This window comes from Ranitomeya variabilis, chromosome 1 (genome assembly GCF_051348905.1).
Source record: "Ranitomeya variabilis isolate aRanVar5 chromosome 1, aRanVar5.hap1, whole genome shotgun sequence".
NCBI classification, from domain to species: domain Eukaryota; kingdom Metazoa; phylum Chordata; class Amphibia; order Anura; family Dendrobatidae; genus Ranitomeya; species Ranitomeya variabilis.
The window spans coordinates 245,840,730-245,864,697 of record NC_135232.1 but is presented as its reverse complement, the minus strand read 5'-3'; positions in this window follow the sequence as shown (position 1 = coordinate 245,864,697).

The following is a 23,968-nucleotide window of genomic DNA, read 5'->3' as shown; positions in this document are numbered from 1 at the left end:
ATAACTGGGTCATCTATTACCTCCTCTTCGAGCTCGTGTGCAACTTCGTCTGTGTCACTGTGTCGGTCGGTGGTATAGCGTTCGTGGCGGGGCAACATAGTCTCATCAGGGTCTGATTGTGGATCTGTACCCTGAGAGGGCAATGTGGTGGTCTGAGTCAAAGGAGCAGCATAGTACTCTGGCTGTGGCTGTGCATCAGTGCACTCCATGTCAGAATATACTTGTAATGGGCATGGCCTGTTAAATGTTTCACTTTCTAAGCCAGGGACGGTATGTGTAAAGAGCTCCATGGAGTGACCCGTTGTGTCGCCTGCTGCATCCTTCTCTCTTGTTGTAGTTTTTGCTGAGGAGGACAAGGAAGCGACTTGTCCCTGACCGTGAACATCCACAAGCGACGCGCTGCTTTTACATTTACCAGTTTCGGAAGAGGAGGCAAAAGAGCTAGAGGCTGAGTCTGCAATGTAAGCCAAAACTTGCTGTTACTGCTCCGCCTTTAAAAGCGGTTTTCCTACTCCCAGAAAAGAGAGCGTTCGAGGCCTTGTGTAGCCTGACGACGAAACTGGCTCCACAGCTCCAGACTTAGGTGGAATATTTTTATCCCCACGACCACCTGATGCTCCACTACCACTACCATCATTACCAGCTGACAATGAACGCCCACGACGACCTCTTGCACCAGACTTCCTCATTGTTTTAAAATCTTAACCAAAGTAACTTTATTTGTTGCTGTCAAACAACTTACACGGTGAGCTATAACTTCAGTATGATTTCAATATCCCTTAACAGGTTGGTGAGACCACAAGGAAAATCAGGCACAATGTTACACACTCTGTTTTCTGTGGCACAAAATCACAGAGATGACACACACGCAGGACTGTCACTCAAGCACTAATGTCAATATTAATCTCCCACCTAATTTTTTTTTTTTTTTTTTTCAGGGAGACTTTAGAAACCAAATAATATTAAAAAAACCAAAAAAATAAATAGCCTTTCTATGGCCCACTGAATGAGAGAGGTGGCACACCCAGGAGTCAAGACTGGCACACAAGCTGAAAGGGCAATATTACTCTCCCACTGTTTTTTTTTTTTTTTTTTTTTTTCAGGGAGACTTTAGAAACCAAATAATAAGAAAAAAAATAAATAAATAAATAGGCTTTCTATAGCCCACTGAATGAGAGATAGCACACACAGCAGTGGCACACAAGCCCTGACTGAGGCCAATATTTTTCTCCCACTGATTGATGTAGTGTTTTTGTGTTGAGGTAGATTTTAGAACACAAATCAAGGAAAAAAAAAAAATGCTTTCTATGGCCCACTGAATGAGAGAGGTGGCACACCCAGGAGTCAAGACTGGCACACAAGCTGAAAGGGCAATATTACTCTCCCACTGTTTTTTTATGTATTTTTTGTTTTTTAAGGGAGACTTTAGAATCCCAATAATATTTAAAAAAAAAAATAAATAGGCTTTCTATGGCCCACTGAATGAGAGAGGTGGCACACCCAGGAGTCAAGACTGGCACACAAGCTGAAAGGGCAATATTACTCTCCCACTGTTTTTTTATGTATTTTTTGTTTTTTAAGGGAGACTTTAGAAACCCAATAATATTTAAAAAAAATAAATAAATAGGCTTTCTATGGCCCACTGAATGAGAGAGGTGGCACACCCAGGAGTCAAGACTGGCACACAAGCTGAAAGGGCAATATTACTCTCCCACTGTTTTTTTAAGTTTTTTTTAATTATTTTCAGGGAGACTTTAGAAACCAAATAATATTAAAAAAACCAAAAAAATAAATAGGCTTTCTATGGCCCACTGAATGAGAGAGAGGTGGCACACCCAGGAGTCAAGACTGGCACACAAGCTGAAAGGGCAATATTACTCTCCCACTGTTTTTTTTTTTTTTTTTTTTTTTCAGGGAGACTTTAGAAACCAAATAATAAGAAAAAAAATAAATAAATAAATAGGCTTTCTATAGCCCACTGAATGAGAGATAGCACACACAGCAGTGGCACACAAGCCCTGACTGAGGCCAATATTTTTCTACCACTGATTGATGTAGTGTTTTTGTGTTGAGGTAGATTTTAGAACACAAATCAAGGAAAAAAAAAAATGCTTTCTATGGCCCACTGAATGAGAGAGGTGGCACACCCAGGAGTCAAGACTGGCACACAAGCTGAAAGGGCAATATTACTCTCCCACTGTTTTTTTATGTATTTTTTGTTTTTTAAGGGAGACTTTAGAAACCCAATAATATTTTTTTAAAAAAATAAATAGGCTTTCTATGGCCCACTGAATGAGAGAGGTGGCACACCCAGGAGTCAAGACTGGCACACAAGCTGAAAGGGCAATATTACTCTCCCACTGTTTTTTTAAGTTTTTTTTTTTTATTTTCAGGGAGACTTTAGAAACCAAATAATATTAAAAAAACCAAAAAAATAAATAGGCTTTCTATGGCCCACTGAATGAGAGAGAGGTGGCACACCCAGGAGTCAAGACTGGCACACAAGCTGAAAGGGCAATATTACTCTCCCACTGTTTTTTTTTTTTTTTCAGGGAGACTTTGGAAACCAAATAATAAGAAAATAAATAAATAAATAAATAGGCTTTTTATAGCCCACTGAATGAGAGATAGCACACACAGCAGTGGCACACAAGCCCTGACTGAGGCCAATATTTTTCTACCACTGATTGATGTAGTGTTTTTGTGTTGAGGTAGATTTTAGAACACAAATCAAGGAAAAAAAAAAAATGCTTTCTATGGCCCACTGAATGAGAGAGGTGGCACACCCAGGAGTCAAGACTGGCACACAAGCTGAAAGGGCAATATTACTCTCCCACTGTTTTTTTATGTATTTTTTGTTTTTTAAGGGAGACTTTAGAAACCCAATAATATTTTAAAAAAAAAATAAATAGGCTTTCTATGGCCCACTGAATGAGAGAGGTGGCACACCCAGGAGTCAAGACTGGCACACAAGCTGAAAGGGCAATATTACTCTCCCACTGTTTTTTTAAGTTTTTTTTTATTATTTTCAGGGAGACTTTAGAAACCAAATAATATTAAAAAAACCAAAAAAATAAATAGGCTTTCTATGGCCCACTGAATGAGAGAGAGGTGGCACACCCAGGAGTCAAGACTGGCACACAAGCTGAAAGGGCAATATTACTCTCCCACTGTTTTTTTTTTTTTTTTTTTTTTTTCAGGGAGACTTTAGAAACCAAATAATAAGAAAAAAAATAAATAAATAAATAGGCTTTCTATAGCCCACTGAATGAGAGATAGCACACACAGCAGTGGCACACAAGCCCTGACTGAGGCCAATATTTTTCTACCACTGATTGATGTAGTGTTTTTGTGTTGAGGTAGAATTTAGAACACAAATCACGGAAAAAATAAATAGGCTTTCTATGGCCCACTCAGTGAGAGATGGCACACACAGGGATGGCACTGTAGCAGAAATGCCAATCTTAATCTCCCACAAAAAAAAAAAAAAACAGGGACTGTCCTACAATTACTATCTCCCTGCAGTAATCTAAGCCAGGTATGGCAGGCAGCAATAGGAGTGGACTGATGCACAAATTAAATAAAAAGTGTGGACAAACAAAAAAGATAGCTGTGCAGAAAGGAACAAGAGGATATGTGCTTTGAAAAAAGCAGTTGGTTTGCACAGTGGCGTACACACAGCAATACAGCTATCACGGAGCCTTCTAGGGCAGCCCAATGAGCTACAAAGCTGAGGAAAAAAAAAAAAAAAATAGCTTCCACTGTTCCTGCACACCGAAGGTGGTGTTGGACAGTGGAAATCGCTACAGCACAAGCGGTTTGGTGGTTAGTGGACCCTGCCTAACGCTCTCCCTGCTTCTGACGAAGCGGCAGCAACCTCTCCCTAAGCTCAGATCAGCAGCAGTAAGATGGCGGTCGGCGGGAACGCCCCTTTATAGCCCCTGTGACGCCGCAGACAGCAAGCCAATCACTGCAATGCCCTTCTCTAAGATGGTGGGGACCAGGATCTATGTCATCACGCTGCCCACACTCTGCGTTCACCTTCATTGGCTGAGAAATGGCGCTTTTCGCGTCATTGAAACGCGACTTTGGCGCGAAAGTCGCGTACCGCATGGCCGACAAGCACAGGGGTCGGATCGGGTTTCATGAGACGCCGACTTAGCCAAAAGTCGGCGACTTTTGAAAATGATCGACCCGTTTCGCTCAACCCTAGTCAGGAGGATAATTCCTGGGTGGTCGCCTCTGATGTTCATGCGACTGATTTGGTCCGCGCCTTCCATAGAGTTCATCCTGATCGCCCTGGGGCTTCTCGTGAGGGTTCGGTGACCCCTCCTCAAGGGGGGTACTGTTGTGGATTCTGTTTTTGGGCTCCCTCTGGTGGTTACAACTGGTACTGGGTGACTTTGGTGGGTTGCGGTCTCTGGTTTCCACCTGTCCATCAGAGGCTGGGTGTTTCCTATTTAACCTGGCTTTCCTGTCATTCCCTTGCCAGCTATCAATGTATCAGTGTGTCTCTGTTACCTTTGCTACCTGCTCCTAGGCCTTCAAGACAAGCTAAGTCTGGATTTCCCTGTTTCATGTTTGCTTTCATGTTTTTAGTCCAGCTTGCAGATATGTAATTCTCTGCTGCTGGTTGCTCTAGTGGGCTGAAATTACCACTCATGTACCATGAGTTGGCACATGAGTTCAAGTAATTTCAGGATGGTATTTTGAAGGGTTTTAAGCTGACCGCGCAGTTCACCTTTTGTATCCTCTGCTATCTAGCTTAAGCGGGCCTCATTTTGCTGAATCTGTTTTCATAACTACGTTTGTGCCTTCCTCTCATTTCACCGTCATTATATGTGGGGGGCTGCTATTTCTGTGGGAATATTTCTCTGGAGGCAAGATAGGTCTGTGATTCTTCTGATAGGGGTAGCTAGATCTACGGCTGGCGCGAGACGTCTAGAGTCCCCCCAGGAACGTTCCCCGGCTGCTGTTAGTTGAGTGTTGAGGTTCAGGATCGCGGTCAGCTCAGGTTCCATCACCCTAGAGCTCGTCCTGTTTTTGCCCGTGTTATGTGTTTAATTCCCTGCCATTGGGAACATGACAGAAATGATAGGACAGAGTACTATGCAGTCAGTATTAAAACACTAAAAAATATCCACCACAGAAAATACAAAATCTCCACATCTAACTAAAGATATGGAGGGTATATCTGCATCTCCAGAGATACCAGCTTGACTGAACAAATCCTTATACAGACCAAGCTGGACAAGACAAAACATGAAAAAGAATTGAACAATAAGGCCCACAGCATGTGGACTGCAAAAAACAAGGCCAGAACTTATCTTTGTTGAAATGAACAGCAAAGCAGGAGAGACCAGGCAGGAATGTGGATCCTCCAGGAACAATGGACAACTGGCACTGACTAAAGGGTCAAGCAAGACTAAATAGCCCAGTCAGAATTGCAATAAGTGGACACACCTGATGAATGCTGCGATCCAAAGACAGCAGCACTACCACTTATAACCACCGGAGGGAGCCCAAGAGCAGAATTCACAACACAGCTGTATCCTTATTTTACACCCAGCTCCCTCTTTCTAGTGCAATTTTAAATCTACCCTCTTTTTTATCCAGTGAAGCGCTAGTGTGCACCCTTTCATACTTCTAACCAGCTATATATACCTACCTATCATGCAAAAAAAAATTTGTAGTCACCTAAACTGTCAGCTTCCTTGCTCTATAGAGTTTACCGCATACCGTATATTTGATCTGTATTAAATCACATGCAGACATATTTTGTCTTACTGCCTTTTGTGCACTCTCAGTCTCTCATTTATTTGCAGGAATCAAAGCCAGGATTCTGTATTGGCTTCTGATCTTGCCTTTAAGCAAAATATCTATTAATTGTAATGTTTGGTAACAGGCATTACACACATGGTCAAAATTGCTGGTACCCTTCGTTTAATGACAGAAAAATCCACAATGGTTACAGAAATAACTTGAATCTGACAAAAATAACAATAAATTAAAAAATCTATGAAAATGAACAAATGAAAGTCAGACATTGCTGGTCAACCAGTCTTCTACAGAATTTAAAATTTAAAATAGGCCTAGACAGAAATGATGGTACCATTAACTTAATATTTTTACACAACCTTTTGAGACAATCACTGCAATCAAATGATTCTTGCAACTGTCAATGAGACTTCTGCACCTCTCAAAACATATTTTGGCCCACTCCTCAGGAGCAAACTGCTCCAGTTGTCTCGTGTTTGAAGGCTGCCTTTTCCAGATGGCATGTTTCAGCTCTTTTCCAAGATTCGCAATAGGATTTAGGTAGGGCTCATAGAAGGCCACTTCAGAATAGTCCAAAGTTTTCCTCTTAGCCATTCTTGGGTGCTTTTAGCTATGTGTTTTTGGGCATTATCCTGTTTTAAGACCCATGACCTGCGACTGAGACCAAACTTTCTGACACTGGGCAGCACATTTCTCTCTAGAATCCATTGATAATCTTGAGATTGCATTGTACCATGCACAGATTCTAGACACCTTGTGCCAAATGCAGTAAAGCAGCCCCTGAACATAACAGAGCCTCCTCCATGTTTCACAGTAGGGACAGTGTTCTTTTCTTGATATGCTTCATTTTTCCATCTGTGAACATAGAGCTGATGTGCCTTGACAAAAAGTTCAATTTTATCTTATCTCTCCATATGACATTCTCCCAGAAGCTTTGTGGCTTGTCTACATGTAGTTTGGCAAATTCCAGTCTGGCTTTTTTATGATTTTTTTTTCAGCAATGGTGTCCTCTTTGGCTGTCCCCATGAAGTCCACTTTGGCTCATACAACGATGAATGGTGCGATTTGATACTGATGTTCCTTGAGCTTGAAATTCACCTTTAATCTGTTTAGAAGTTTTTCTGGGCTCTTTTGTTACCATTCGTATTATCCGTCTCTTTGATTTGTCATCAATTTTCCTCCTGTGGCCACGTCTAGGGTGGTTGGCTACAGTCCTATGGCTCTTAAATTTCTTAATATGTCCAACTGTAGTCACAGGAACATCAAACTACTTGGAGATGGTCTTATAACTTTTACCTTTAATATGTTTGTCAATAATTTTCTTTCTAATCTCCTGAGACAGCTCTTTCCTTCACTTCCTCTGGTCCATGTTGAATGTGATACACACCATGTCAACAAGCAGCACAGTAAGTATCTGTAGCCCTAAATACATGCCCACTCATTGATTCCAAGATTGTAGACACATGTGATGCTAGTTAGTAGATACACCTTGATTTATCATGTCCCATTTGTCACATTGCTTTCAGGGGTAACATCATTTCTGTCCAGGCCTATTTCATGAGTTTTATTTTTTTTTAATTCTGTAGAAACATGGTTGAAAAGCAATGTCTGACTTTCATTTGTACATTTTTATAGAGCTTTTATTTATTTTTACTTTTGGCAGATTCAAATTATTTTTGTGACTATTGTGGATTACATGAGGAGTACCAACAATTTTGACCACATGTGTGTATATAGATGAGTGAGCACTAAAATGCTCAGGTGTTTGCTGCTCAAGTAATGCAAATCCTAATACTTGTATGCTTGTTTAGAATAACGAGTATAATGGGAGTCAATAGGAAAGCCGAGATTTTTATCCGGCAGACCCTTCAAAGAGGTCTGGGGGGGTAGTGATAATGTTCAAATGGAAGAGAAAAGTGCCCAATGGAAGGAGAACAGTATGGGGAAGACCCATGGAAGCATCTCCCACTCCCAAATATCTCTGAGAATAAGGGTGTCACGTTTTTCTCAACTTTAAGGAGTGACAAAAAAATGGAAAAAGGATTTAAAAAAGATATAATTTTAAGCATACCCAAATTGTTTTTTTCATAAAAAAATAGGAAAATTCAGTTGAATTTACGAAGGAAGCAAGAACTGCCAAAATTAGAGGCTCAGGTGGACACTGTATTAGACATAAAGGAGGACTTCATACACATTCTGTTCAAATTGTCATGTATTGGTACACCCAGGCTCATAAAGACTCTGTACTTTTCAGGGTTATATACCTAGAAAATGTACTCCAGAGCACAAAATAATTTGAGTGAGTAATATCATACCAATAAGGCTATGTGCACATGTCGAGAAAACTTTCTGCACCATTTCGGCATCTCTTCGCAGGAAAAATGCAGCTGCAAAAACATGCATTTTTGTCTATGTTTTTAATTGGTTTGAGTGACGTCAATGTTGAAAAAGGCAGAACACAAGTTGACAGAGAATTGACAAGCAGCAGATTATTTTCTGCACCAAATCTGCATGTCAAAATACTCAACGTGTGCCTGACACGTGAGGTTCCTCATTCACTTTGTTGGCATAAGGTTTTGTCTCAAATCCGCGCAGAAAAAAAGCGACAAAAAGTAACCACATTTGCAACGTGTGAACACAGCCTACATTTTTAAGTCATTTTTTGAGGGTTATATATAAACTAAATTTACTCCAGACCACGGAATAGTCTATGGATGAGCAATATAGTACAGAAAAATTTTGAACAAGTTTTTTGGAGGCTGTTATACCAACAAAATGGACTCCACATCATGGAATAGTCTAAGGGTGAGTAATATAATGCCAATATATTTTAAACAAGTTTTTTTGAGGGCTACATACCAAGGAAATGTACTCCAGTTCACGGAATAGTCTATGGGTGATCAATGTAATAACAATAATATTTTGAACAAGTTGTTTGAAGGTTAACAACTAAATGTATCCAAGAACATGTAATACTGTATGGCTGAGAAATCTAACCCAATTAAAATATTAAACAGATTTATATATGTATATATATACATATATATATATATATATATATATATATATATATATATATATATATATATATCACAAAAATGTACCCCAGAACATGGACTGGTGTATGAATAAGAATAGTGCAATTTTCAAATGCTTCTTTGTACTGTTATATACCACCAAAATGTGACAGACAGCATGTAATACTCTATGGATTAGTAGTCTAATGCTGAAATATTTTCTATGCTATTTGCAAGTTTTACATACCACTGAAATGCAACAATAAATGTGTTATGGATGAGTCATTCAATCCATAAAAAAAAATTTGAACAAAAATAATTTGAAAGTGTAGTACTTATACAGTCATAAAGGCTTTGCAGAAAGTGCAAAGAAAGACAGAAAATATGATTAGGGTCATCCTCAGACCCCTGAAAGGCAACTGGTGGGCCTCATTAAAGTATTGAATATTAAAAACACTTTATGAGCTGCTATCATCTGGTGGTGTGGAAAAGTGTGGGTTAATCCAGGCTTTGCTCATTTTTTATGAGAGAGAGCCTGTCTGCATTCACTTGTCTGTTATGACCCCCTGGTGGCACTAAAAACACGCTCAGACAAGATGCTAGAGGCAGAGCAGCGGAACACCTCCAAGGCATAGAGGGACAGTTCATGCCAGGTGTCCAGTTTTGAGACCCAATGCTTGAAAGTCACAGAGGGATTAGGGAGGTCGCTGGTTTGGTCAACCATGTAATGCTTAACCATCTATAAAAACTTTTCCCTCCTTGTCAAAAATACCCTTTCATCAGGCCCTGGAAGCTTGGCTGGTGTCATGAAATGGGTCCATATCTTTGACAGTGTACCCCTGCCTCTGCTATGTGTCTACCTGGTCTCTCCTCCTTTGTTGGGCAAGGGTGGATGGGTGGCTGCGAACTTTCTTTTATGTTCCAAAGCATGGGGTAAGGACAGCTGAATGCTGGGCTCGAACATGGATTTGGATGTGCCTGATGATGGTTAGTCAGAATGTGGATGAATAGATGCAGGGCAGGAGGCTTCTGCACCAGTGTTTGGACAGGGGATTAGTAAGCACCTTGCACAGGGGAAGAGGTCATTTCAATTATTTTTTCAGCTTTAGGGATCACAGAAATGTTCACAGACCATGTTACACTGTATGGTTGAGAATTGGAAGCCTACAAAATGTTTTAAAGCTTTTCATTAGTTTTAGAGATCACAGAAATGTTCAAAGGCACGCTGTATGGCTGAGAAATGAAAGTCTACAGCATTTTCAAAAGCTTTTCACAAGTTTTTATAGATCACAGAAATGTTCACTGGTGATGTAAGTGCAACGCCCCAGAGTCCTGGTCATTGCAGTACTGTCGCTCCGCCACTAAGGGGAGTGATGGTATGTCTGATGGCACTAAAGGCGTTCACCTAACCAGGTATCACAGTCACACATTACACTTCACACTCCGGCCACCAGGGGGGGCAAAGGGTTCTATGTATTAGGCCACTCCTCACACTTTGGTAAAACTGGGTGTTGGATAGGAAGTTAGAGAGAAGCTGACTGGGTTTTGCCCAAGTAACATCTAGTGAGAGAAGAGCGTTGCTTGGAAAGATCCATGGGGGTCCCTGTCAGGGGTGGGATCCTGACAGAGGCCTAGCGAAAGGACAGATCGTTATGGAGCCGCGCCTGCACTTCATTGCGGCGGCATCTTAAGGAAGGACATGAAGCGAAGTATATTGTGGAGAAGTGAGAAACGAGATCACAGCACAAAGGCGATAGAACCAGTAGGAGTCGTGCACCGAGATCGGCAACATCCTACTGAGGCGCGTAGCCGGTGGCCGGAACGCCGAGGAAGTATTGGGCTCTACGCATTACTTCAAACCAACGGCAGGGCAGTTAATTTTAGGTTGGCTGCGTCACCTAAATCACCTAATGAAGATAACGGAGGCAATTGTGGGAGAGGGGCATCTCTAGGGTCCCTATAAAATAACTCCAGGCCTACCCCGTCATACGGGTGCGTCCTACCCATATCATCTGGGGGACGGAGAGAAAGAACAGAAACATACACGACAGTTGTGAGGACTATCCCGTGGTGCTCAGCAGGGAAGTACTACAACACCCAGGTGCTAGTGGGTAGGCACTGATTTCCACCTGCAAAGGGAACTCCGGATGTGCCTTCGGACCGGCCGGTCTCAGCCAGCCCTGTAAGCAGTGCTCTGGATTGCGGATGCTGAAGCCTTCAGTAAAGAGGTAAAGAGACTGCAACCCTGTGTCCTCGTTATTTGCTGTGACCTACACCACCACCTACACCTTTTATTGGGCGCCCCTTAGCAGGGCCACGGACCGGGTCGGACCACCATGACAACCTCAGAACCGATAGACCCGGTACCGAGTACCCCGTCGCCCTGCGTCTGGGGGCCGCTCCATAACACTGTACGGCTGAGAAATGGAAGCCTACAACATTTTCAGAAGCTTTTTATCAGTTTTAAAGATCACAGAAATGTTCACAGACCAAGTAACACTGTATAACTGAGAAATGGAAGCCTACAAATTTTTAAAAAGCTTTTTATCAGTTTTTTATAGATCACTGAAGTTTTTACAGACCACGTAACACTGTATTGCTGAGAAATGAAAGCCTGCAACATTTTTAAAAGCTTTTTAGCAGTTTTATAGATCACAGAAATGTTTATAGACCATGTAACACTGTAGGGCTGGGAAATGGAAGCCTACAACATTTTTAAAAGCTTTTATTAGTTTTAGAGATCACAGAAATGTTCTGCACATTATGGAATAATGTGTATGGCTGAGAAATTTAGCCCAAGAAAATGTTTCAACAATTTTTTTTGAGTGTGCTATATAACACAAAGAAGATCTCAAAAACGTAATTTTTGATCGATCAAAATATATTCAATTTTTCAGCCCCCACAAAAAAGCAGCGGCTATATACTTGACAATGGACTGCACAGGCCTATTCCCTTTCTAGAGACTGGATTCTGTTACTCTCCCTGCTCCTGTGATGCTCTCTCCCTCCCTAGGTTAAATGCAGATTGTATGTGAAAAAAACAGCAAAGCAAACAATTAGCCCTTAGAAAGGCTGTTAGGATGATGGCTCAGCTTCAGCATCAGTATCAACGCTACAGGCCTCCGATTCATTATACTGTGCACACGGGCCTAAACAAGCACTCTCTCCCTCCAATGTGAAGTGCTACAGAGATGTGCAGAGACATTATTGTGCCAAGCCGGGTGGTGCTTGTCCTTTCAAAATCCTTGATGATGTGAGATGGCCAGCCAATCACAGTAATGAAACATCAAAGATGACTATGACATTACAGTGACTCTCAGGCAATCCCCCATGCTTATCGGCTACCTAGCAGGTGGCAAAGATGCCAGGTGGGGATTCGAGTTTTACATCAAGCACCGCCGATTGCTCGTCAAGTAATGAGCACATTCGAGCATCATGATATTCGAGTGATAACCGAGTATCACCAAGCATGTTCGCTCATCCCTAGCAGTATGCAATAGGCCAAGAGGAGCCTGGTAGCTTTGTGACAAGAGGGAAAAAATATTCTTAATCACCTAGAGAGCAGAACATCTGACGTCTCAACTTTATCATTACTCAGACAACCATGTTGTCATGTTGACACAGTGCTGTTTGTAGTACCGAAAATGTCTAGCTGCTCTGTCTGCATGAATTTTCAATTTCAATAATACATTGAGGAAAAGATCTGCCATTTTCAGATGAATTTAATATATTGTAAGCACCACTTTAATGTGAGCAAAAAAGCTTGTCTTCAAATCTCATACGGTTATTCAGCAGATATATCATGCTTGTCAATGTGGCACAAGGGGTCATGGTAAGCAGTCCAAATTCTTTTCTTGTCATACAGAACTCTGAATGATCTGTTTCCCTTTTACAGCCTGCTAAGCTGATCACTATATTTCCTATGCTCTGATACTGTCACACTAGGGCAGGGAGATGCTGGGTGTGCCAAGCAAAGGGAGGGGGTAAGGGAGCTTATAAAGGGGAGCCCTGACTGTATGGAAAGGGGGAAGATGGTGACACTCTCAACATTCACCTTATGCTGACACCAGCACCACCTATAACCATAAACAGGTCCTTCCCTCATGTGCCGTCATGTGCCTAAGCCCTGACTGACACTGGGTCTTAGTCCTAGATAGTAAACTGGGCAGCAAGACGCTAGTCTTACTCCTACAATAAGCAAACACAGGGAAAGGGACAGACAGTGGAAAAAGACAAAACAGGATATCCACTGGAATCAAAAAGAGCACAAACAACTTTTCCAAGAACAGATAGGCCTCTACAGGAACATAGCAGCTATTCCAGGTAAGCAAGGCTCAGGATAGTAAAACTTAATGCTGGCATGGGAGGAAACCAGAAATGAGTTTAAATAGTCAAAGGGGAGTGTACAAATAAGCAGCAGCTGAGAAGAAAGTCAGGTGGAATCTCAGCAGGCTGAAACCAAGGACTCTTAACCCCCTCTGTACCAAAAGAAAGAGTAAATCTGCACCACTCAAGTGAATGGTAGTTTAGGCTCCAAATAGAACATGTGATCATCAAGTAATCTCTTTGATCTTCTCATCCGAGGTGCACTACAGGTCCCATCTTCATGGGCACATTCATGATAGTACCCCCCTTCTTCAAAGGTCCCCTGGACACTAAGGGCCAGGTTTTTCTGGATGAGCTACATTAAAAGAATGAACCAATCTACCGGCGTTAACTTCAGATGCCGGTACCCACATTCTCTTCTCCAGGCCATAATCTTTCTAATGCACCAGGTAGTGGAGGGAGCGATGGACAAAATGAGAATCAACAATTTTTGCTACCTGAAATTCTAAATTTCCATTCACCATGACAGGAGGTGGCGGCAAGGGTGACGGATCAGACGATGCAGCATACTTTCTAAGCAATGATCTGTGAAAGACATTGTGAATCATAAGTGCTTGTGGTAACTCAAGGTGAAAAGCTACAGGATTAGTGACAGTAACCACCTTACACAGCCCAATGAACCTGGGTCCCAGTTTCCAGGAAGGAACTTTCAACATGATGTTTTTGGTGGACAACCACATATAGTCACTCACACAAAGGTCCAGACCTAGCATGCGCTTCTTATCAGCCTTTATATCTGTCTCCCATCACCTTCAAGTTGATCTGTACCCCTTGCCATGCAGAAGAGAGCGACAAAGAAAAATGTTCCTCCCCAAAAAACTCCAAAGGCTCATTCTTACTCTAAGCACAGAAATGAGGGTACAAACCATATGCAACAAAGAATGGTGACTTATCCATGGACTCATCTCATGACAATAAATATTCAACGCAATTTCTGCCAAAAGTAAGTAGCATGACCAATCTTCCTGGTTTTCAGAAACAAAACACCTAAGGCATGTCTCTATGCTTTGATTTATACAATCAGTGTGACCATATTGCTAGGGGATGGAAAGCCGAGGAAAAGGTTGCACCCCTAGGCGAGAACAAAGTCATGCAAAATGAGACACAAACTGGATCCCCCGATCTGAGACCACAGTGAAGCTTCACAATCTCACTGAAATATACCTGAGCCAATGTTTTGGCATTTGGTAGAGCCGGTAACGCATGAAATGTGCAATTCTGCTAGACCTACCCATCACCAAAATCACTGTTTTTCCAGCAGATAAAAGAAGGTTGGTAATAAAATCAAATAGACAAATGCGTCCATGGTCTGTCAGGAACAAGCAATGGTAGGAGAGACCCGGGAGGATGAGTATGCAGAGTTTTAGAACACGCACAAATATTGGAGGTAAACACAAAATCAATAACATCCTGTTGCAACCTAGGCCACCAAAAACGATGAAAGAGGAGGTCCACAGTTGCTTTGTGTGAGGGACAAGGGTGTTATGATGACCTGGTGGTTAGGAGCACTAGGAATGACCTGATGAGCAAACTAGTAATACAGGACAAGCTCTGGGAAGTGGGAACTCTGCTGACCGCAACACCTAAACCTATCACAAACAACTAGAAATAGCCGTGGAGCGTACCTGACTCTGCCTAGATGCCTCTTCACAGCCTAAGAGCTAACTACCCCTAAAGATAGAAAATAAGGCCTAACTTGCCTCAGAGAAATTCCCCAAAGAAATAGGCAGCCCCCCCACACGTATTGACTGTGAGTTAAGATGGAAGTCACAAACACAGGAATTAAATAGGTTTCAGCAAAGGAGGCCAGACTTAACTAAACAGACTTGAGGATAGAAAAGGTATCTCTGCGGTCAGCATAAAAAACTACCAAAAAACCACGCAGAGTGTGCAAAAGAGACCCCACACCGACTCACGGCGTGGAGGTGCCACTCTGCATCCCAGAGCTTCCAGCTAGCCAGGCAGAATCATGATAGCAAGCTGGACAAGAAAACAGTGGTAAACAAATAAGCTAGCAGGGACTTAGCTTTTGCTGGAGTAGACAGGTCATCTGAAAGATCCAAGAGCAAACTGAACCAGTACTAGGACATTGACAGCTGGCATCAAGTAACGATCTAAGTGGAGTTAAATAGAGCAGCCAGCCTAGGACTAAACGAGGTCAGCTGAGGACAGGACCTCAGAACCAGCAGCTCCACTCACAGCCACCAGATGGAGTCCATGGACAGAACTCGCCGAAGTACCATTCATAACCACCGGAGGGAGTTCGAGAACAGAATTCACAACAGTACCCCTCCTTGAGGAGGGGTCACCGAACCCTCACCAGAGCCCCCAGGCCGATCAGGACGAGCCAAATGAAAGGCACGAACAAGATCGGCAGCATGAACATCAGAGGCAACCACCCAAGAATTATCCTCCTGACCATAACCTTTCCACTTGACCAGGTACTGAAGTTTCCGTCTTGAAATACGAGAATCCAAAATCTTCTCCACCACATACTCCAACTCCCCCTCAACCAACACCGGGGCAGGAGGGTCGACGGAGGGAACCATAGGAGCCACATATCTCCGCAACAATGACCTATGGAACACATTATGGATGGCGAAAGAAGCTGGAAGGTCCAAACGAAACAACACAGGATTAAGAATTTCAGAAATCTTATAAGGACCAATGAAATGAGGCTTAAACTTAGGAGACGAAACCTTCATAGGAACATAACTGTTAACTTGCAGGGCTATAGCCTTTTCAGAAATAACCGTACAGATAAGCGAGGGGGTGGGGTGTGTCTGTTTGTAAAATCGACCTTAAAACCCATCCTGTGTGATAATATAGGTGAATCTAATGAAAATGTAGAGTCCCTGTGGGTGGAGATAAGGGGAGGGGGAAAAATAATAAATTACTGATAGGGGTTTGTTATAAATCTCCAAAAATAATGGAAGCAATGGAGAATATCCTTGTAAAGCAAATAGATGAAGCTGCGACTCAAGGAGAAGTCATTATTATGGGGGACTTCAACTACCCTGAAATAGATTGGGGAACAGAAACCTGCAGTTCCAGTAAAGGTAATCGGTTTTTGACAACTATGAGAGACAATTACCTTTCATAACTGGTTCAGGACCCAACAAGAAGGGGGGCACTGCTAGACCTAATATTAACCAACAGGCCAGACCGCATATCAAATATAAGGGTTGGGGGTCACTTGGGGAATAGTGATCACAAAATAATAAGTTTTCATGTCTCCTTTAATAAGATGTGTAGTAGAGGGGTGACAAGGACACTAAACTTCAGGAGGGCAAATTTCCAACGGATGAGAGAGGATCTTGGTGCAATTAACTGGGACGATATCCTGAGACATAAAAGTACACAAAGAAAATGGGAGACATTTATTAGCATCCTGGATAGGACCTGTGCACAGTATATACCGTATGGGAATAAACATACCAGAAATAGGAGGAAACCAATATGGCTAAATAGAGCAGTAAGGGCGCAATAAGGGACAAAAAGAAAGCATTTAGAGAATTAAAGGAAGTAGGTAGTGAGGAGGCATTAAATAAATACAAAAAAATTAAATAAATTATGTAAAAAGCAAATCAAGGCAGCAAAGATTGAGACAGAGAGACTCATTGCTAGAAAGAGCAAAAATAACCCCAAAATATTCTTTAACTACATAAATAGTAAGAAACGAAAAAATGATAGTGTTGGCCCCCTTAAAAATAGTCTGGGTGAAAAGGTGGATGAGGATGAGGAAAAAGCCAATATGCTAAATGACTTTTTTTCATCAGTATTTACAAAAGAAAATCCCATAGCAGCCAATATGACTAGTGATAATAATTCCCAATTTAATGTTACCTGCTTAACCCAGCAGGAAGTACGACGGCGTCTAAAAATCACAAAAATTGACAAATCTCCGGGCCCGGATGGGATACACCCCCGAGTACTGCAGGAATTAAGTACAGTCATTGATAGACCATTATTTTTAATCTTTAAAGAGTCCTTAATAACAGGGTCTGTACCACAGGACTGGCGTATAGCAAATGTGGTGCCAATATTCAAAAAGGGGACAAAAACTGAACTCGGAAATTATAGGCCAGTAAGCTTAACCTCTACTGTGGGTAAAATCCTGGAGGGCATTCTAAGGGATGCTATACTGGAGTATCTGAAGAGGAATAACCTCATGACCCAGTATCAGCACGGGTTTACTAGGGACCGATCATGTCAGACTAATTTGATCAGCTTCTATGAAGAGGTAAGTTCCGGTCTGGACCAAGGGAACCCAGTAGATGTAGTGAATATGGACTTTTCAAAAGCTTTTGATACGGTGCCACACAAAAGGTTGATACATAAAATGAGAATAATGGGGATAGGGGAAAATATGTGCAAGTGGGTTGAGAGTTGGCTCAGGGATAGGAAACAAAGGGTGGTTATTAATGGAGCACACTCGGACTGGGTCACGGTTAGTAGTGGGGTACCACAGGGGTCAGTATTGGGCCCTCTTCTTTTTAACATATTTATTAATGACCTTGTAGGGGGCATTCAGAGTAGAATTTCAATATTTGCAGATGACACTAAACTCTGCAGGGTAATCAATACGGGGGAGGACAATTTTATATTACAGGCTGATTTATGTAAGCTAGAAGCTTGGGCTGATAAATGGCAAATGAGCTTTAATGGGGATAAATGTAAGGTCATGCACTTGGGTAGAAGTAATAAGATGTATAACTATGTGCTTAATTCTAAAACTCTGGGCAAAACCGTCAATGAAAAAGACCTGGGTGTATGGGTGGATGACAAACTCATATTCAGTGGCCAGTGTCAGGCAGCTGCTACAAAGGCAAATAAAATAATGGGATGCATTAAAAGAGGCATAGATGCTCAAGAGGAGAACATAATTTTACCTCTATACAAGTCACTAGTGCGACCACACTTAGAATACTGTGCACAGTTCTGGTCTCCGGTGTAAAAGAAAGACATAGCTGAACTGGAGCGGGTGCAGAGAAGAGCAACCAAGGTTATTAGAGGACTGGGGGGTCTGCCATACCAAGATAGGTTATTACACTTGGGGCTATTTAGTTTGGAAAAACGAAGACTAAGGGGTGATATTATGTTAATGTATAAATATATGAGGAGACAGTACAAAGACCTTTCTGCTGATCTTTTTAATCATAGACCGGTGACAGGGACAAGGGGGCATCCTCTATGTCTGGAGGAAAAAAGGTTTAAGCATAATAACAGACGCGGATTCTTTACTGTAAGAGCAGTGAGACTATGGAACTCTCTGCCGTATGATGTTGTAATGAGTGACTCATTGCTTCAATTTAAGAGGGGACTGGATACCTTTCTGGAAAAGTATAATATTACAGGGTATATATATTAGATTCCTTGATAAGGCATTGATCCAGGGAACTAGTCTGATTGCCGTATGTGGGGTCGGGAAGGAATTTTTTTTCCCCATGATGGAGCTTACTCTTACCACATGGGTTTTTTTGCCTTCCCCTGGATCAACATGTTAGGGCATGCTAGGCTATGGGTTGAACTAGATGGACTTAAAGTCTTCCTTCAACCTTAATAACTATAACGAGACGATAACCAAACCAAATCCCCAACACGAAGTCGGGGACCAACACAGCGACGGCGGTTAGCGAAACGTTGAGCCTTCTCCTGGGACAATGTCAAATTGTCCACCACGTGAGTCCAAATCTGCTGCAACCTGTCCACCACAGAATCCACACCAGGGCAGTCCGAAGACTCAACCTGTCCTGAAGAAAAACGAGGGTGGAAACCAGAATTACAGAAAAAAGGCAAAACCAAAGTGGCCGAGCTGGCCCGATTATTAAGGGCGAACTCAGCCAAAGGCAAGAAGGACACCCAATCATCCTGATCAGCAGAAACAAAGCATCTCAGATATGTCTCCAAAGTCTGATTAGTTCGTTCGGTTTGGCCATTTGTCTGAGGATGGAATGCTGAAGAAAAAGACAAATCAATGCCCATCTTAGCACAAAATGACCGCTAAAACCTCGAAACAAACTGGGAACCTCTGTCCGACACGATGTTCTCCGGAATGCCATGTAAACGAACCACGTGCTGGAAAAACAAAGGAACCAAATCAGAGGAGGAAGGCAACTTGGGCAAAGGCACCAAATGGACCATCTTAGAGAAGCGATCACAAACCACCCAGATAACCGACATCCTTTGAGAGACAGGGAGATCTGAAATAAAATCCATGGAAATATGCGTCCAGGGCCTTTTCGGGACCGGCATGGGCAAAAGCAACCCACTGGCACGAGAACAGCAGGGCTTAGCCCGAGCACAAGTCCCAAAGGACTGCACAAAAGAACGCACATCCCGTGACAAGGAAGGCCACCAAAAGGATCTAGCCACCAAATCTCTGGTACCAAAGATTCCAGGATGACCAGCCAACACCGAACAATGAACCTCAGAGATAACTCTACTAGTCCATCTATCAGGGACAAACAGTTTCTCCGCTGGGCAACGGTCAGGTCTATCAGCCTGAAACTCCTGCAGCACCCGCCGCAAATCAGGGGAGATGGCAGACAAAATTACCCCCTCTTTGAGAATACCAGCCGTCTCAGGAACTCCCGGAGAATCAGGCACAAAACTCCTTGAAAGGGCATCAGCCTTCACATTTTTAGAACCCGGAAGGAACGAAACCACAAAATTGAAGCGGGAGAAAAACAGCGAACATCGAGCCTGTCTAGGATTCAACCGCTTGGCAGACTCGAGATAAGTCAGATTCTTGTGATCCGTCAAGACCACCACGCGATGCTTGGCTCCTTCAAGCCAATGTCGCCACTCCTCGAACGCCCACTTCATAGCCAACAACTCTCGATTGCCCACATCATAATTGCGCTCAGCAGGCGAAAACTTTCTAGAAAAGAAAGCACATGGTTTCATCACCGAGCCATCAGAACTTCTTTGAGATAGAACAGCCCCTGCTCCAATCTCAGAAGCATCCACCTCGACCTGAAACGGGAGTGAAACATCTGGCTGACACAAAACAGGGGCAGAAGAAAAACGACGCTTCAACTCCTGAAAAGCCTCAACGGCCGCAGAGGACCAATTGACCACATCCGCACCTTTCTTGGTTAAATCAGTCAATGGTTTAACAACACTAGAAAAATTAGCGATGAAGCGGCAGTAAAAATTAGCAAAGCCCAGGAATTTCTGAAGGCTCTTCACAGAAGTAGGCTGAGTCCAATCATAAATGGCCTGAACTTTAACAGGGTCCATCTCGATAGTAGAAGGGGAAAAAATGAAGCCCAAAAATGAAACCTTCTGAACTCCAAAGAGACATTTAGACCCCTTCACAAACAAGGAATTAGCACGAAGGACCTGGAACACCATTCTGACCTGCTTCACATGAGACTCCCAATCGTCCGAAAAGACCAAAATATCATCCAAATATACAATCATGAATCTATCCAGGTACTTTTGGAAGATGTCATGCATAAAGGACTGAAACACAGATGGAGCATTAGAAAGCCCGAATGGCATCACCAGGTACTCAAAATGGCCCTCGGGCGTATTAAATGCTGTTTTCCATTCGTCGCCCTGTTTAATACGCACAAGATTATACGCCCCTCGAAGATCTATCTTGGTGAACCAGCTAGCCCCCTTAATCCGAGCAAACAAATCAGACAGTAGCGGCAAAGGGTACTGAAATTTAACGGTGATTTTATTGAGAAGGCGGTAATCTATACAAGGTCTCAGAGAACCATCCTTCTTGGCCACAAAAAAGAACCCTGCTCCCAATGGTGACGACGACGGGCAAATATGCCCTTTCTCCAAGGACTCCTTTACATAACTTAGCATAGCGGCGTGTTCTGGCACAGATAAATTGAACAGTCGGCCCTTCGGAAACTTACTACCAGGAATCAAATTAATAGCACAATCACAATGCCTATGAGGAGGTAGGGCACTGGATTTGGGCTCATCAAATACATCCCGGTAATCTGACAAGAACTCAGGGACTTCAGAAGGATGAGAAGACGAAATTGACAACAATGGGACATCCCCATGTACCCCTTGACAACCCCAACTAGATACAGACATTGATTTCCAATCCAATACTGGATTATGGACCTGTAGCCATGGCAAACCCAAAACGACCACATCATGGAAATTATGCAACACCAAAAAGCGAATATCCTCCTGATGTGCAGGAGCCATGCACATGGTCAATTAACGCATCTACATTACGCAATGCAGGATCTCCTGGCGCAAGGGAAAATGCCCAGTCTTGAGGGTCGCCACGTAGCAAAGAAATAATGATTTTTACTTGCTGAATGGGGTCACCAGAGGAGCGGGGTTTCAAAGCAAAAAGCAGTCTACAATTATTTTTGAAATTCAGGAACTTATATCTATCCCCAGAAGACAAATCAGGAATTGGAATTCTGGGTTCTAACATCGGGTTCTGAACTACATAATCTTGAATGCCTTGTACCCTTGCAGTGAGTTGATCCACACAAGAGGACAGACCTTGAATGTCCATATCTGCACCTGTGTCCTGAACCACCCAGAGATTTAGGGGAAAAGAAAAACAAAACACGCTGCAAAGGAAAAAAAAAAAAGGTCTCAGAACTTCCTTTATCCCTCTATTGAGATGCATTAACACTTTACGGGCCAGCTGTACTGTTATGATGACCTGGTGGTTAGGAGCACTAGGAATGACCTGATGAGCAAACTAGTAATACAGGACAAGCTCTGGGAAGTGGGAACTCTGCTGACCGCAACACCTAAACCTATCACAACAACTAGAAATAGCCATGGAGCATACCTGACTCTGCCTATACGCCTCTTCACAGCCTAAGAGCTAACTACCCCTAAAGATAGAAAATAAGGCCTAACTTGCCTCAGAGAAATTCCACAAAGAAATAGGCAGCCCCCCACACGTATTGACTGTGAGTTAAGATGGAAGTCACAAACACAGGAATGAAATAGGTTTCAGCAAAGGAGGCCAGACTTAACTAAACAGACTTGAGGATAGAAAAGGTATCTCTGCGGTCAGCATAAAAAACTACCAAAAAACCACGCAGAGTGTGCAAAAGAGACCCCACACGACTCACGGCATGGAGGTGCCACTCTGCATCCCAGAGCTTCCAGCTAGCCAGGCAGAATCATGATAGCAAGCTGGACAAGAAAACAGTGGTAAACAAATAAGCTAGCAGGGACTTAGCTTTTGCTGGAGTAGACAGGTCATCTGAAAGATCCAAGAGCAAACTGAACCAGTACTAGGACATTGACAGCTGGCATCAAGCAACGATCTAAGTGGAGTTAAATAGAGCAGCCAGCCTAGGACTAAACGAGGTCAGCTGAGGACAGGACCTCAGAACCAGCAGCTCCACTCACAGCCACCAGAGGGAGTCCATGGACAGAACTCGCCAAAGTACCATTCATAACCACCGGAGGGAGTTCGAGAACAGAATTCACAACACAAGGGAGACTCCATTTTGGATTTATTAATTCAGGTCCAGTATATTGCCCAGAGATCTTCCTCCACTCCTGAAGTGGGCCCAACCCTTGGGAGAAATACACAAATCCCAAAAAGAACAGAACTTCACCATTTAGCCAGAGAATTAGAGGCCATGTGTTAATGAAGGAAAGGAGGAACAGTGCTGGGACCCCCTGCTGTCTTTTGTGCAAGGCGGCCCACATCAAAGGAAAGCTCTAGACCGAGCATCACCGACATCTAGAGATGAGTAATGAGTGTATCATGAAAGTGCAGACACTTTGGCACCGACACCTAGAGATGAATTAGACACTAGACATGAGAGTTCCATGCATCTCAGGGTTACGTCCGATATACCACTAGAACCCTGAGAGCCTTCAGCACGCACCCCTGTGTCTCATATTTCTCTTTGTACATTTGTTATTCAAGGCAGAAGTGTTTCTTTTCCAGGGATATTGCCAAACCAATACAAATTCACATGAAAAAATGTATTCACTTACACGCATTTACTGCATTGCAATTATCCACGATTGACATTTGTACTATAAAAACTACTAATAATTTTCCATTTTATCTGTCATTTTTGCTTTTAGCAACATCAAATCTATGCAAATTAGCTATTTTTGTTCAATCCAAAATTTTGTTCTTGAAAAGTGTAAATAGAATATATATAATTGAGACAGTTTAAATAATGTTTTACATACGTTGTTCAGATCTACAGCATTATTAATACATATTGTGGTGCAGTAAAAGGTAGTGCTAGACGGAAGATATATTTCTCCCAGCAAGATAAGATTTGGCCTTGTTTTTCCCTAAGGTTGAGGACCTGCAGTGATGTCACGATCATGTGATCAGCCCATGTGACAGGTCCGTCACCTGAGGGTGTGGTTATAGTCTATGTAATTGAGTTTTTTGTTTGGCACATGTTCTGTGTGAGGAGCTAGGCTGGAGTGAGCTTGAATTGTTTTTTGTCGGTTTACATATGCTACCAAGACTCATAGCAACCCTGGGAGTGGCACCTGGCGGACGCCGCTGACCTGGCAGCCGCTTAGTTAAGCCCGTCCTGTGCAAGGGTGAGTCTGAGACCAGTGGTTCTCCAAGCTGGAGTATGTTTGTGTTTTTTCTCTTACTTTCTGCCACTGACTGCTTAAAGTGTTAATAAACCACTGAAGTTTGGATTGAAAGCCTGTGTGTTGCCTCATTACTGCAGCCCTGCCTCTGCCTACCAGAGCAAATCCTAAAATATGTATCAGCGTAGTTATAGTTGCACAGCAGACAAAAAAGATTAGAAGAGGAATTAAATCAAGAGAGAAGCAGTAAATTA